Genomic DNA, 15,233 nt, shown 5'->3' with positions numbered 1-15,233 from the left:
TGGGTAATAGAACAATACAAGATGAAAGTTTTTTTTCTACATCTTCAAAAAATCATATACATTAGTCATACACCCATTAATAACATAAAGAATCAATAATTCATTAATTGCATAATAGAGCAAAAATCTTTAGCAAAAATAAGTGTGCTACAAAACATTAAAAAAGTGCAATTGTAAAAAATCACAAGTAGTCTACTTTATAACAAACTGAAGTATAATGCATAAGTCTACTTCATAAGTTCATTCATTAGAATCATAGTTGTAGCCTTTAAGTTGGACTTCCCCATGATATCCTAACTCCCAATGGGGTGAGACTATTGCCTTTCTTTTGCGTAGGTCTAGCAATAAACTCATCAGGTTGTGTGACATGGATTTCACCAGCTTGAGGATCATCTACAACTTCAACTCCAACTCGAACTTGTTCTTGATTACCAATTTCTTGAGTTGTGGCCTTAGATGTACTTTTCTTGTTCCTAACTCTTTTCTTTGGATGAAGCTGCATATCAGGAATCAGAAAAAATTCAAGAAATAGAAAATGATAAAAATTCATAATTGTCTACAAGTAAAATAGATCATTACTATTTTGTCTTTTGTTGCAGGATCTTGAGGACATTTTCTTGAGTTATGGCCTGCTTCTTTGCACTTTTTGCAATGCTTAACCAACAAGCTACGGTTCACATGTGTTCCATCTTTTGTCATCTCATCTCTGCTTCTCTTTCTCAACTTTTTGGGCCTGCCAGCTTTTTTTGTGTACAATGGGGGTAGTGGTGGTTCCTTTTCTGATTTAGGCCATTCCATAGGTCCAGCAAGTGGTTTGATACTCTTCCCATAGGTGGTTTGGTAAGACCAAATTGAGTAACAAGGGTCAACATACTCATTAACTGATCCGTTCCCATGTTTCATCCATATAGCCCTAACAGCATGCTGACATGGTATCCCAGTTAAATCCCACCTCCTACAGCTACAAGTAAACATAGACAAGTCCACAGTATGCTGCTCTACCACTCCTAATAGTACTGCAGATCTTATCTCAAACAAGTTTTCATCACACTGAGTCCCTAGACACCCTGCTGCAGCCTTCTCAATTATAGATATTTTCTTCATTATGTTAGGGCAGAATGGTCCCTTCCAACTCCTTGATTTTTGTCTACTATCAAACAATTTTTTCATCAACAATTTCCTTATAGTTTCTAAACAAGAAACTAAAGGTTGTTGTCTAGCATCTAAGATCATAGCATTGAAACTCTTTGAAATGTTATTAACTAAAGCATCACATTTTGAAGTAGTAGAGAAATATGACTTGCTCCATTCTGAAGGGTGTTTCTCTCTTAACCAATCATATGCATGTTGATCTAAACTCTTGATATCATTCATGGCTTCAGTAAAGGTGTTGACTGTGGTTGCCTTTGCTGCTGCCCACAAGGCATCTTTCATAGCTTTTCCCACATACCCAGCAAGTTTCATGTTGCCATAGAGATGTCTGACACAAAATCTATGACTAGCATATGGTAGGACATCTTCAAAAGCAGGTAACAAACCTTTTTGCTTGTCTGCAAAAAAAAATTGATTTTAAGTCATATTACATATTTAAGTCAGATTATAAATTTAACCCCAAATGAAAAATCATTAAGTCAAATGTAACAAACCTGAGATGAATGTCNTTTCTGGGTAATAGAACAATACAAGATGAAAGTTTTTTTTCTACATCTTCAAAAAATCATATACATTAGTCATACACCCATTAATAACATAAAGAATCAATAATTCATTAATTGCATAATAGAGCAAAAATCTTTAGCAAAAATAAGTGTGCTACAAAACATTAAAAAAGTGCAATTGTAAAAAATCACAAGTAGTCTACTTTATAACAAACTGAAGTATAATGCATAAGTCTACTTCATAAGTTCATTCATTAGAATCATAGTTGTAGCCTTTAAGTTGGACTTCCCCATGATATCCTAACTCCCAATGGGGTGAGACTATTGCCTTTCTTTTGCGTAGGTCTAGCAATAAACTCATCAGGTTGTGTGACATGGATTTCACCAGCTTGAGGATCATCTACAACTTCAACTCCAACTCGAACTTGTTCTTGATTACCAATTTCTTGAGTTGTGGCCTTAGATGTACTTTTCTTGTTCCTAACTCTTTTCTTTGGATGAAGCTGCATATCAGGAATCAGAAAAAATTCAAGAAATAGAAAATGATAAAAATTCATAATTGTCTACAAGTAAAATAGATCATTACTATTTTGTCTTTTGTTGCAGGATCTTGAGGACATTTTCTTGAGTTATGGCCTGCTTCTTTGCACTTTTTGCAATGCTTAACCAACAAGCTACGGTTCACATGTGTTCCATCTTTTGTCATCTCATCTCTGCTTCTCTTTCTCAACTTTTTGGGCCTGCCAGCTTTTTTTGTGTACAATGGGGGTAGTGGTGGTTCCTTTTCTGATTTAGGCCATTCCATAGGTCCAGCAAGTGGTTTGATACTCTTCCCATAGGTGGTTTGGTAAGACCAAATTGAGTAACAAGGGTCAACATACTCATTAACTGATCCGTTCCCATGTTTCATCCATATAGCCCTAACAGCATGCTGACATGGTATCCCAGTTAAATCCCACCTCCTACAGCTACAAGTAAACATAGACAAGTCCACAGTATGCTGCTCTACCACTCCTAATAGTACTGCAGATCTTATCTCAAACAAGTTTTCATCACACTGAGTCCCTAGACACCCTGCTGCAGCCTTCTCAATTATAGATATTTTCTTCATTATGTTAGGGCAGAATGGTCCCTTCCAACTCCTTGATTTTTGTCTACTATCAAACAATTTTTTCATCAACAATTTCCTTATAGTTTCTAAACAAGAAACTAAAGGTTGTTGTCTAGCATCTAAGATCATAGCATTGAAACTCTTTGAAATGTTATTAACTAAAGCATCACATTTTGAAGTAGTAGAGAAATATGACTTGCTCCATTCTGAAGGGTGTTTCTCTCTTAACCAATCATATGCATGTTGATCTAAACTCTTGATATCATTCATGGCTTCAGTAAAGGTGTTGACTGTGGTTGCCTTTGCTGCTGCCCACAAGGCATCTTTCATAGCTTTTCCCACATACCCAGCAAGTTTCATGTTGCCATAGAGATGTCTGACACAAAATCTATGACTAGCATATGGTAGGACATCTTCAAAAGCAGGTAACAAACCTTTTTGCTTGTCTGCAAAAAAAAATTGATTTTAAGTCATATTACATATTTAAGTCAGATTATAAATTTAACCCCAAATGAAAAATCATTAAGTCAAATGTAACAAACCTGAGATGAATGTCAACTTGTGTTGTGCTTCCTCAGTTATCACCAAGTCATTTTTAAGCAACTCCAAGGACCATGTCCAAGACTTCTTGTTTTCTCCTTCAACAATGGCATATGCTAATGGGAAGATGCTATCATTTCCATCAACTCTCACTGCTGTTAATAGTACCCCTCCAAACTTGTGTTTTAAGTGACATCCATCAACCCCAATGATGGGTCTACAAAACTTATAACCCTCCTTGCAAGCATCCCAACACAAATACATCCGAAGAAATCTCTTTTTTCCTTCATATTCTAAATCACTGAGCTTGACTATGCATTTGGTCATTGGATTAGTTTTCAGAATCTCTAAGCGATAGTCCCAAATCTTTTTGAAGAAATCTAAAGCCTCCCCTTCAATTGATTCTTTGGCTTTTGTAATTGCCCTATATGCTTGCTTGTTGCTTAACTCAAAGCCCTCATCAGCCTTAACCTTATCTCTAAACTCAGTTGATGTCCAACTCATATGGTGCATTACTTCTTTCTTCCATCTATTTGCAACTCTACTAGACTTAACCATTTTATTTTTGTATACCCAGCCACACCCCTCATGCTCTTCATAGAAAGTTGTAATTCTCCAAGACATTGCATTTTTTACTCTCCACATATTGATTTTGAAAGGGCAACCAGCTTGTCTACATCTAACATACATTCTTTCTTTGTCATTCTTAGTGAAGTGTAATTCCTTGCCATTACTATACGCGTAGTTGAGGACTGCATCCTTAAATTCTTTTTTAGAAGCAAATGTTAATCCACATTCAAATTTAATAGACTTCATCTCAGTATTTGACTTAAACACTGGCCATTTAGTTCTCTCTTCATCATCAGTCTCCTTTCCACTCTCTTCATCAGACATATTTAGCCCCACACAATCTATATTTGCACTAGAATCTTTTGAATCACGTGTATTACTAACTCCAACCCCATTATACTCTACATTTGGATCAACATTACCTTCATACTCTTTGTCATCTTCCTCATTTTCATTCAACTCAGCATCACTATAGTCATACAATTCCAACTCTTTATCCTCACCCTTTTCTTCAAATTCTGCAGCTTCCCCTTCACCCTCACCTGCACCATCACCCTCAGAATTTGCTGGTATAACCCAAACCTCAATTTTCTTAGGAACTACAGAGCCATTACAAATTTTCCAACAATCACTATCAGTAACAACTTTAATTAAATGGTGAGTATCTGTCACTATAAAATACTTAAACTTATCTAACATGTTGTAACCCAATTCTTCTACGCTCTCCCTTAGGGCTATCATTCCCCATAAATCATTATCCATATCAAAACTCGTTGTTATCCCTCCAACATATCCTTTATCCGATTTTCTAAGCAAACCACCATGTTTTATTATCAATTTGAACTTATCTGTTAACATATGACAAAAAAAATTGAACAAGTTTAATTATCAACACAATGGTCCCAATATATGTAAAATAAATCATTCAAAGCATGCCTTCTACCAAAGTATTCAAACTAGATGTTCATCAAAAAAGTGAGTTAACTATTCAAACTAGATGTTCACTTTTCACATTCCGTAATAAAGATTGTTCATATTAAATTTTGTTTCTAATCATCCATATCAATTTTGTTAAAAATAGTGAGTAAATCAAAATTTCACTATTATACTTTATTTATCAATGATCACAACCAACAATAAAAAATACAAAAAAAAAAAAAGAAACAGCAAATTCTAAAACAGAAAAAAAAAGGAGCAAATTCTAAAACACAAAAAAAGGAGCAAATTCTAAAACAAAAAAAAGGGAGCAAATTCAAGAACTTACCGTCATAATGCCTTTCACCCATAATTGTTGGAGGGCTGCTACGGACGTACGCTGCGGACCTGCGGACGCTGCTGCGGAACTGCTACGGAAGTTGCTGCGGAATGCCGGAAGTTGCTGCGGAATGCCGGAACGTGAGGCGAGTTGTGCTGCTGCGGAGAAGATATTATTTTGAATGGGAATTAGGTATTTTGATCACGTACAATACACATGTTGAGGAACAAATTATTTGATGAATTAATTAATTAATTAATTAATTTTGTATCAAAAGACAAAAATATCCTTATAATTAACGCCTGTTTAACGGATTTATTAACGGAGGACCAAAAATGGTCATGCCACAATAAAACTAGGACCAATATAGGATGTTTTTAAAAAAAAGGACTAAAAGCGGAATGACCCCTATAAATCTAGGACCAAAAAAGGAATTAACTCCTCAAATGTAATACTAATCAGGAATAAAATTTTTGTTATTTATAAGGGTAAATGTAATACTTTTAAGGGAAAATACAATACTTTTACATTTCGATTTAAAAGTATTACATTTTTCCTCAAAAGTATTATATTTGCCCTTATAAGTAAGGTGCACTTGTCAACATTACTTATTATGAAAAATGTATTACTTTTTCTCTTATAAGTAGCAAAAATTCTATTTTTGATTAGTGTTATATTTGAGCATATAAGTATGATATTTGCACATATAAGTATGACATTTGCATGGTGCTTTGACCCGACCCGACCCGTCTTACGAATAAGGATCCGTGAGACGGTCTCACACAAGTGTGACCCTTAAAAAAATGTGCAGATTCTTAAGACGATAGATTTTAGTATTTTAATAAATTTTTATTAAATTTCATAAAGTGGTTCTAAATGTTTGTAAACTTTGTAATAGTTTATAAATAAATAAATAAATAAGTATATATATATATATATATATATCTAAAAACATAATAAATGTGAATGAAGGTTATACCCCCCATTTGTGTCCCTTTTTTCTGTTAAGTTTTTTTGTACGTTATGCTCTAAAAGTTGTACTACATAATATTTTGGACAAATATACCCCTACCGTTATAACTTCTGTTATCTTTTCCACTATTGTTACTATACACATGCATCCACCATATATTTTCTTATCTACTTCAATAATAATAATAATAATAATAATAATAATAATAATAATAATATATACACATTAAATATTAGAGTTATATGTTAGTTATTTTTTAAAATAAAAATATCCAATTTATAAAAATATTTTACATTATTATTATTATTATTTACTATATTAAAATATAAATAAATTTAAAATTTTAATACAAAATACTAATATTGGGCACCTATTTTTTGTGCATCGAGCATAAGAAAAAACTAGTGTATATATATATATATATATATATATATATATATATATATATATATATATATATATAACATTTATAGGCTTTTATGATTTTTTTTTTATTTTAAAAAATCTATAAAAGTCATAAAATTAAAAAAAAAATCTATAAAAGTTCATAACTGTTTGATATATCACCCAACTTTTAAAAACTTTTTAAAAATTTAAATCAAATATCGTCTGACTTTTAAAGACTTCCTAACAGTTTAAATTATACATTCACTATACACTACAAGAAAAATGCACATAAACAACGGTTAAAAACCGTTGTCTTTTAGGTAAACTTTCTGTTGTTGAAGCTAGTGTTGTTGTAAGTCCCGAGCAAAGACAACGGGTTTTAACCGTTGTCTTTTCTATAAAAGATAACGGTTTTAAACCGTTGTCTATTGAGTGTTGTTGAAACCGATGTTGTTGTTGTAGTAAACTAATTTGTTTTGAAAGTATAATTAATGAAATATTCATAACGGTCAAAATATATAATTTTATTTGTAAGAATACTTTTTATAAAAACAATTATATTCAAAATATCGGGGTATTACATCCTACCCCCTTAAAAGAAGCTTCGCCCCCAAAGTTAAAAATCATTTTGGAAAAGGAAAGGTAAGTTGAAACAAGGGTGATATTCGACAATAGAGGTTTCATCGCTAAAACTTGACTTATAAAGGAAATGATGAGGAATTTGGCTCAATTTTTAGGAGACAAATAATGATAGAAGCTAGAGGTAACAAACTAACAATCAACAACAAATCCTACTTCCTAATGAAATAAGATATAACTCAGAAACCAAAACTATTACCTTGCTCAAACAAGGCTGGATAACGGTTCTACATATCATCTTCAACATCGCATGTGACCTCCTCTATTTGGTGATTTGACCATAAAACTTTTACCACCTTTACAGCTCTCCGTCGGGGTTTCCTTGCCTTTTAATCAAGGATCTTTACGGGTTTCTCCTCATAATTCAGAGGCTCATCCATTTCCACGACCTTATAAACACAATAGGGTGATATTAACATCACCATCACCCACGAATGCAAACAAGGACCTAAAACAATATTTCTTCTTACCTTTGAACGACCGACATGCGTGCTGTCGTGTACGTATTTCTTTAACTAGGACACATGGAATACATCATATACCTTGCCATAAGTGCCTTAGTTAGGTCCTTCTCCCATAATTCTACACTATCCATTGACTAGTAAAAAGGTCCTTACCTTGTCTAGCTTCGTTGGTAAAGCCCATCTATAGGCCACATTTCCAATTCTTTCCAAGACTTCATAGGGTCCAATGAATCTGGGGCTTAACTTGCCCTTCCTCCCGAATCTCATCACCCCTCTTATAGGTGAGACTTTCAATAATACCTATCATAACTGCATGTCTGACAAAGTGTTTGTGTTGTGCTGTCAAAGATGTATGTAGGATGTGATCCTCAGGTTTGTATCGTTCTCAAAGGAAGGCAAATTTGGAAGTGTTAATATGTGCTTAAGTAAAGGAATAGGGAATCATACTCATCATATACAAAGTCACAAAAATCAAATGCAATTGGTTCATGTTGTAGTATCAAGAATTGGTATTGAAAACAAGTATTGGAATTCAAATAAAGAAAAGCTTAGGAATGAGTTGTTCATCTAGCCATGATGCTTCTAGTGCTCTTATGACTTAGGTCTTATGCTTTGCAAAGATGATATTCTTGAAAGATGTTGCTAATGCCTTTTACCTACCAATCTACTAAGCATGTTCTTGATTAGGAACACTTTCTAGGTGACCAAAGATCAAATAGACACCTTCCCTACACCTCTTTCCGTACCTATAACTTTCGGAATCTAAGCAAGAAAACATCAATGAGTTGGAGCTACATTGATTCTAGCAATCTCTTACTAAGAATCAATGCCTTAAACATCCTAGAGTTGGTCATTCTCAATGGAAGCAAAATAATTCATCAAAGATAGCAAGAACGTTTCATCAATCCAAAGCAAAACATAAACCTAATTTAGAATTGAAGTTCACACTAGCATCATGTTTAGAATCACAACTCAATTCCTAAATGAAAACCTAGCCAATCATTCTACAAATTGAAAGCATCATTTAACATAATTTCACCAAATTGAAATGCAATTGAAATAGAGATTCAAAGCAAGAAAGTAGATTACATAGTGAATTGAAAGTAGAATCCAACTACAATTGTCTTCCAAAGTGATCTTCAAAGTACAAATTGAGTAACTAGAGAGAGAAAGTACAAGAGTGAATCTATGTTCTAAGTGCTGAAAATCTAGGAAATTCTCTCACTAAAATGACTAACTCCCTCTGAAAATATCTAATCCTAGCTTAAATAGCTTTCCCTCCAAAGCATCATCTTCAAATTCCATGCTGAACATGATCCACGATCCAATCCACGAGTGTGGATCGCTCGTGGATTGATCACTTAACTTTCCTACTTTCTCATCCATGATCATAGATCGGGACGTGGGACTTTCTATTCCCCATCCACGATCCGATCCACGACCGTGGATCTTCTTGCTGCTGGGATCCAATTTTGTTTCTTCCTTGTTTGCTCTTGGTCAAGTCCATATGTCTTCTCTTAAGCTTAGAACCTTCAAAAACAACTAAAATGCAAGATATGATAGAGCTTTGCAAACATTAGCACATTAGAGTAATTGTGACCATAAATAAACCACAAAGGACAACATTTTAGCACAAATCAACCCCTTTAAGACCCTTAAATATAGGTGTCTTTGGCATCTATCAATGTCTTAGCTCTAAGTATTTAAACATTTGTAATTATTCATTCGTAAAGAGTTGTCGAGTTACCTTTTTGACTTCTTGGAATTCCATTGGTCTTCGTCCTTGATCAACATGTGATTTATGTCGATCTTGAGCTGCTTCCATCCTTCATTGAATCACTTTGATCTTCTCGACTATCTCTTGCAAATATTGGGGTCCTAGAACCACACAGTGTGGTCCACACCCTCAACTGTGTACTCCCAACACAACGGTCTTCTACACTTCTGACCATAATTAAAGGGCTTTGTAAGGAGCCATCTGAATGCTCGCATGATAATTGTTGTTGTATGAGTACTCAATCAAGTCCAAGTGTTCATCCCATGATCCTTAGAAGTCCAACACACACGCTCTCAACCCGTTTGTCCATCGATTTTTGGGTGGAAGGTAGTACTCAGCTTCCACTTTGTTCCCATGGTAACTTGTAAGGCTTTCCAGAATTGTGATAGAAAACTTGAATCTCTATCTAAGACGATGTCTCGAGGTAGCCCATAGTACTTCACCACTTGTCCGATGTAGGCTCTAGCTAATTGATCCACGGTTCATGTCTCCTTCATTGCAATAAATATCGCGGTCTTGGAAAGTCTACCCACTATGACCTAGATCTTATCCTTCTCAGATTTAGTCAGTGGGAGTCTTCCAACAAAGTCCATAGATATGGAGTCCCATTTCCACATTGGAACCTCTAAGGGTTGCACCAATCCTTTGACCTTTTGACAATTCAAACACTTGCTCACGAATTCTGCTACTTCCTTCTTCATCTCAAGCCACTAGAAGTGTTTCTTAAGGTCTTTGTATAGTTTATCGCCTCTAGGGTAGTAGGGTGTACTGAATATGTAGTGTTATAACCTTCTTCCATGATTTGCTTTTTAACCCCTTCACATTTCATCGGGATGCACTATTAGCCCTTGTATCGAATGCTACCATCCTCGTGTAGCTCAAAGGGTCCTTTCTAGCTCTCACTTTGTCCAACTTTACATCACTTTACTCGGTTGTCCTTTTCTTATTTCCTCAAATATGGAGGGCACAATCGTCATGTTATACAACCTCACTTCAACATCAACTTCTCTACATTCCTTCACTTCTAAATTCAGTTTCTAAAAGTCCATGCACAATTCATCTGGAAGTATCCAAGTAAGTACCATTAAGTGAGTGTCTTGATTTCCTGCTCAATGCATCTACGATAATGTTAGCCTTTCCCTCGTGATACTGAATCACTAAATGATAATCCTTAATAAGCTCAAGCCACCATCGATGTCTCATGTTCAACTCTTTTTGTGTGAAAATGTACTTTAAGCTCTTGTGGTATGTAAAAATCTTGCATTTCACTCCGTAGAGATAGTGCCTTCAAATATTTAAAGCAAAAACAACTGCTATTAACTCTAGGTCATGAGTGGGGTAGTTCACTTCATGTTTCTTTAATTGTATTGATGCATATACAAGTACCTTCTCATTCTGCATCAATATGCAACCTAGTTCCTTCTTTGATGCATCGTTGTAGATCTCAAACCCTTCAGTTCCCGAAGGTAATGTCTACATCGGTACCGTAGTCAATCTTTTCTTCAACTCTTGAAAAGTTTTTTCGCAGTTCTCTTCTCGTAGAAAGTTTATGATCTTCTTCGTGAGATTGGTCATGGGCTTGGCTATTATTGAAAAGTCATGCACGAACCTCTGGTAGTACCCTGGGAATCCCAAAAAGCTCATAACTTCCGTGACTAAAGTCGGTGCGGACCACTCCACAACAGCTTGTATCTTGGTTGGATCTACAATATACCTTCCTTGGTAATGATGTGATCCAAGAATGCCACACTATCCTTCTAGAATTCACACTTGGATATCTTGGCGTAAAGCTGATTATCCCCCAGAGTCAGTAGTGCAATCCTCAAGTGTCCTTCATGATCTTCGTGGGTCTTGGAATAGATCAATATATCATCTATAAACACCACCACAAACTCATCCAAGTATGGTCGGAATATGCTGTTCATCAAATCTATAAACAGTGCAGGCGCATTAGTCAACCTAAACGGCATCACGTTGAATTAATTATGTTTGTATCTTGTACAAAAAGTCGTCTTAGGTATATCTTTCTCAGCCACCTTCAGTTGGTGATGCCTGACCTCCGATCTATCTTGGAGAAGATTCTAGCTCCCTTAAGCTGGTCTAATAAGTCATCAATATGGGGTAATGGGTACTTGTTATTCCCAGTGACTTTATTCAACTCTCGGTAATATATACAGAGTCGCAGACCACCATTCTTTTTCTTTACAAACAATACTGGAGCACCCCATAGTGACACACTTGGCCTGATGTAACCCTTGTCTAACAATTCCTGCAATTGCTCCTTTAACTGCTGCATCTACCTAGGCGCCATCCTGTACGGTACCTTTGAAATTGATATAGTGCTTGGTAGCAAGTCGATAGCAACCTCTCGGTCAGGTTGCATTCCAGGAATTTATTCTAAGAATACATTTGGAAATTCCCTTACTACGACAATATGGTCAATCAACTTCTCCTTGGTGCTCAGATCCTTGATTGACACATAGGTAGGCCTCATGTCCCTTTTCTATGTACCTCTTCATTCTTTGCATGGATACTATTATCTTCTTTGGCTTACTAGTAATCCCTTGATATAATACATGCTTCCATTAGGGCTCCTTAATACCACTTTCTACTCGTCACACAAGATTTTGGCCTTGTACCTTCCCATCTAGTCCATCTCTAGTACAACATCAATGTCCTCTAACTCAAATCTGATTAAGCCCCTAGGGAAGGGTGTCCCAACTATCACAATAGGTAGATTTCATATACATCATCACAAATCATTACCCCACCTGAGGCTATCTTCACACATATCCTTAATTTGGAAGTAGGTTATATTCCTAGTTTCTTTATAAATGTAGAAGACCAGAAAGAGTTCGTAGCACCAGAATCAAATAAATCATAGGCAGGCATAGCATTTACTAGGAATATTCCTAATACCACATCATTTGCCTCGGCCTGGGCTCTACTCATGACAAATATCCTCCTTTGCCCATTATTTCTATTCCTGTCTTGACTATTGTTCCCATTTTGGTCACTTATGCCATTGTTTGCACCTTTGTCATTCCCACTGCGGTTCCCCATATTTACAGGTCTGCTTCCACTCTGACTCCCACTAGGCTGGATTCGACTTCAGTTATGTCCTTGACTCGGTGAGCTCCCGCTCATGAGGGTAAGGCACTTAAACACCTAATGTCCTGGCTTGCCGCAGTTAAAACACCCCAATGGCTCTCCCTTGCAGTCCTTCTGAGGGTGATCCTTCCCACACTTCTTAATGAATTTCTAGGCTTTACTGAGCGCGTTAGGGACTAGAGCAAGTGCAAAGAGAGCAAGTTCTAAAAATTTGGCATGGTATTCCTGGACGGACGTATTCCATTGCTTTAGGTGCAGGAATTCCTCGAACTTTGCAATTTTGACATGCTCTAGATAGAACATGTCTCTCAACTCTAACTTAAAGATCTCCTAGTCGAAGTCTGGTTGTTGACGTAATGTAGGTCCCACAGTCGACCACCAATTATCGACCTCTTGCTGGAGATAGTAGACTGCAGTATACACCCTCTGCTCCACTAGGCAGTTCACGGCCTCAAATAGCTTATCGAAGGTACGAATCCAATCCTCTAAGATAAGGGAATCCTCTTGTACCAAAAAACTTGATGGATGATGTGCAACCACTCTCTTCGCCACGTTGTTCCTATTGTTGCCGTGTAGCAGGGCACTCCCAATAGCTTGAGTCAACTGCCGCAGGCCATGGGCTAACTCAGCAGCAGTCGGAGCATCAACTCCTGGAATACTAGGGGAACCAACAGTCCTTCTTGGCATGGTGACTGCCCCTCACTCTACTGAAGTAACACCTTAGTTACCAACACTTCTCAAGGGTATCACTTACCCTATACGTTTTATCCACAGAAGGCATACAAGCATATAACAGCTAATCACATATAATTCACAAGACAGAACGATCAATTACTTTGCTTAGCAAGCAAGAACTCACCAACTAGATGCACACCTCTCGGGTGCAAAAAGCCACAATTCAAAGATATAGCAATTAAATATATAAACGATAGTAATAACAACAACCATGCGCATCAACTCACAATCTCACCGCATTACCTAAGGAGTTTATAAATCTTAACGTCTCATACTTAGACTTCTATTCCAAAAGTCACATCCTAGGCCCTTATAGTCAACACTTAATATCCTAGGACTCTATAACCTAGGGCTCTCATACCAACTTGTAACACCCCCGAAATTCTAACACAAGAACATAAGGAAAGCACCAAAATAACTAAACATTCAACTCTAAGTTAGATTAATCATCCTTGAAGTCTAAGGGAGTGTTACCGTCGCATTTACCCATCTTGGATAGATGTCAGGCTACAACCAAAACAACTACTACAAAAGAAGGGGCTCTACATGACCCACAATAAGTTAACTTTACAAAGTTCCCAAAAAGATAAGTTTGGAAGGTAAAGGAAACTAATAATGTCTAGAAGATCCATCCCAACCAAAGCCATAAAATTCAAGATTACAATCACGAAGAGCCAAGTCTACACTAGGGATTCTAAAAGAGGTCTACCACAATAGCAAGCGCTCTCGAAGGCAATCATAACTCTGGATCTAAAAAAAAAAGGTGCAAAGATATATAAAAAAACACAAAATTAGCACAAAAATGCTAAGCAACGTTCATTCTGCCTTGTAAAATATTTATATTTGTAGTTTTTACGAGAATAGAGCTTTTGATACTAAGATCATAAGACACACGCTTTATCAAAATGATCCACATTTAAGATAGTCAAGAATTCACAAAATCACTCAAGCTCAAAACATCAACATAGTTTAAAGGGAAAGATTTAATAAGGATATATATATAATATCATAAGAATAGAGAACTCACACAATAAAAAAAAGTGTGTGTGTGTGTATATATATATATAAAGTAATCATTCTTGAAATCTCATTTCATTATATAACAGGTATATATGTATATACGTAAAGAAGTGTGAGATATCGTTCTCAAATATCATTTATAACATAAGTATGGATATAGATATGGAGGATTTCAAGTACATTTTCAAAGTATTTCCAAGTATCACATTCTCTTATGGAGGAACACATATCACTAGTGGGGCAAGGACATCATCTTAGTGAGCCCTGAGTGAATAGTAACTCTCTATTAAACAGTAACTCTCTATTGAACACACCACAACCCCCCTTAAACATAAAGTTGGCCTTAAACTCCATAGGTTAGATAGCTCTAAGACTTTCTAGCCATTAACGACTTATTTTGTGTCGAACATATCTTTTTTCTCTACACAAAATGTCTAGGCTTTTTAAGGAAAATCTTCCTTGGGATGTGAGCCTAGGACTATTTTTACCTTGGTCACATTTACTAGTGGTTTTAAGGTTTCAAACTGTTAGCTTAGAGAATCTCTTAAGCAGTTCTTTTCGAATAGTTAACTAACAATTATTCGAGTTAATGCTTCGAACCTTAACACTCTACAACCTCTCAGGTACGAATGGTTGACTTTACCATTCGCTCCACCTTTTACTTCGAAAGGTAGGCCCTTTCACCATTTGGCCTTTTCAACCTTTCGGTCTTAGAATCTTCTACTCTTCGAATCTACATCTCGGACTCTTCAAGTCTTCAACTCTTTGAGATCTTCATCTTCAAGCTATTCGAGAGGTAACTATTCAAACTACCATTCGAACCCTTGTTGAGACTATCCGAAGCGTAACTGTAACACCCCAATTTTCAACTCTTACATTTATTACAAATCAATATTCATATGCTGCGGAAGCTTACATCTTATCAGCAGAAAACTGGGTGCTACCGCCACACCTAGAGTGAATTCTATCACCTCTTTGACAAACTCCACTCTA

The sequence above is a fragment of the Ipomoea triloba genome, chromosome 4 (assembly GCF_003576645.1).
Source record: "Ipomoea triloba cultivar NCNSP0323 chromosome 4, ASM357664v1".
NCBI classification, from domain to species: domain Eukaryota; kingdom Viridiplantae; phylum Streptophyta; class Magnoliopsida; order Solanales; family Convolvulaceae; genus Ipomoea; species Ipomoea triloba.
This window is presented reverse-complemented; position numbering follows the sequence as displayed.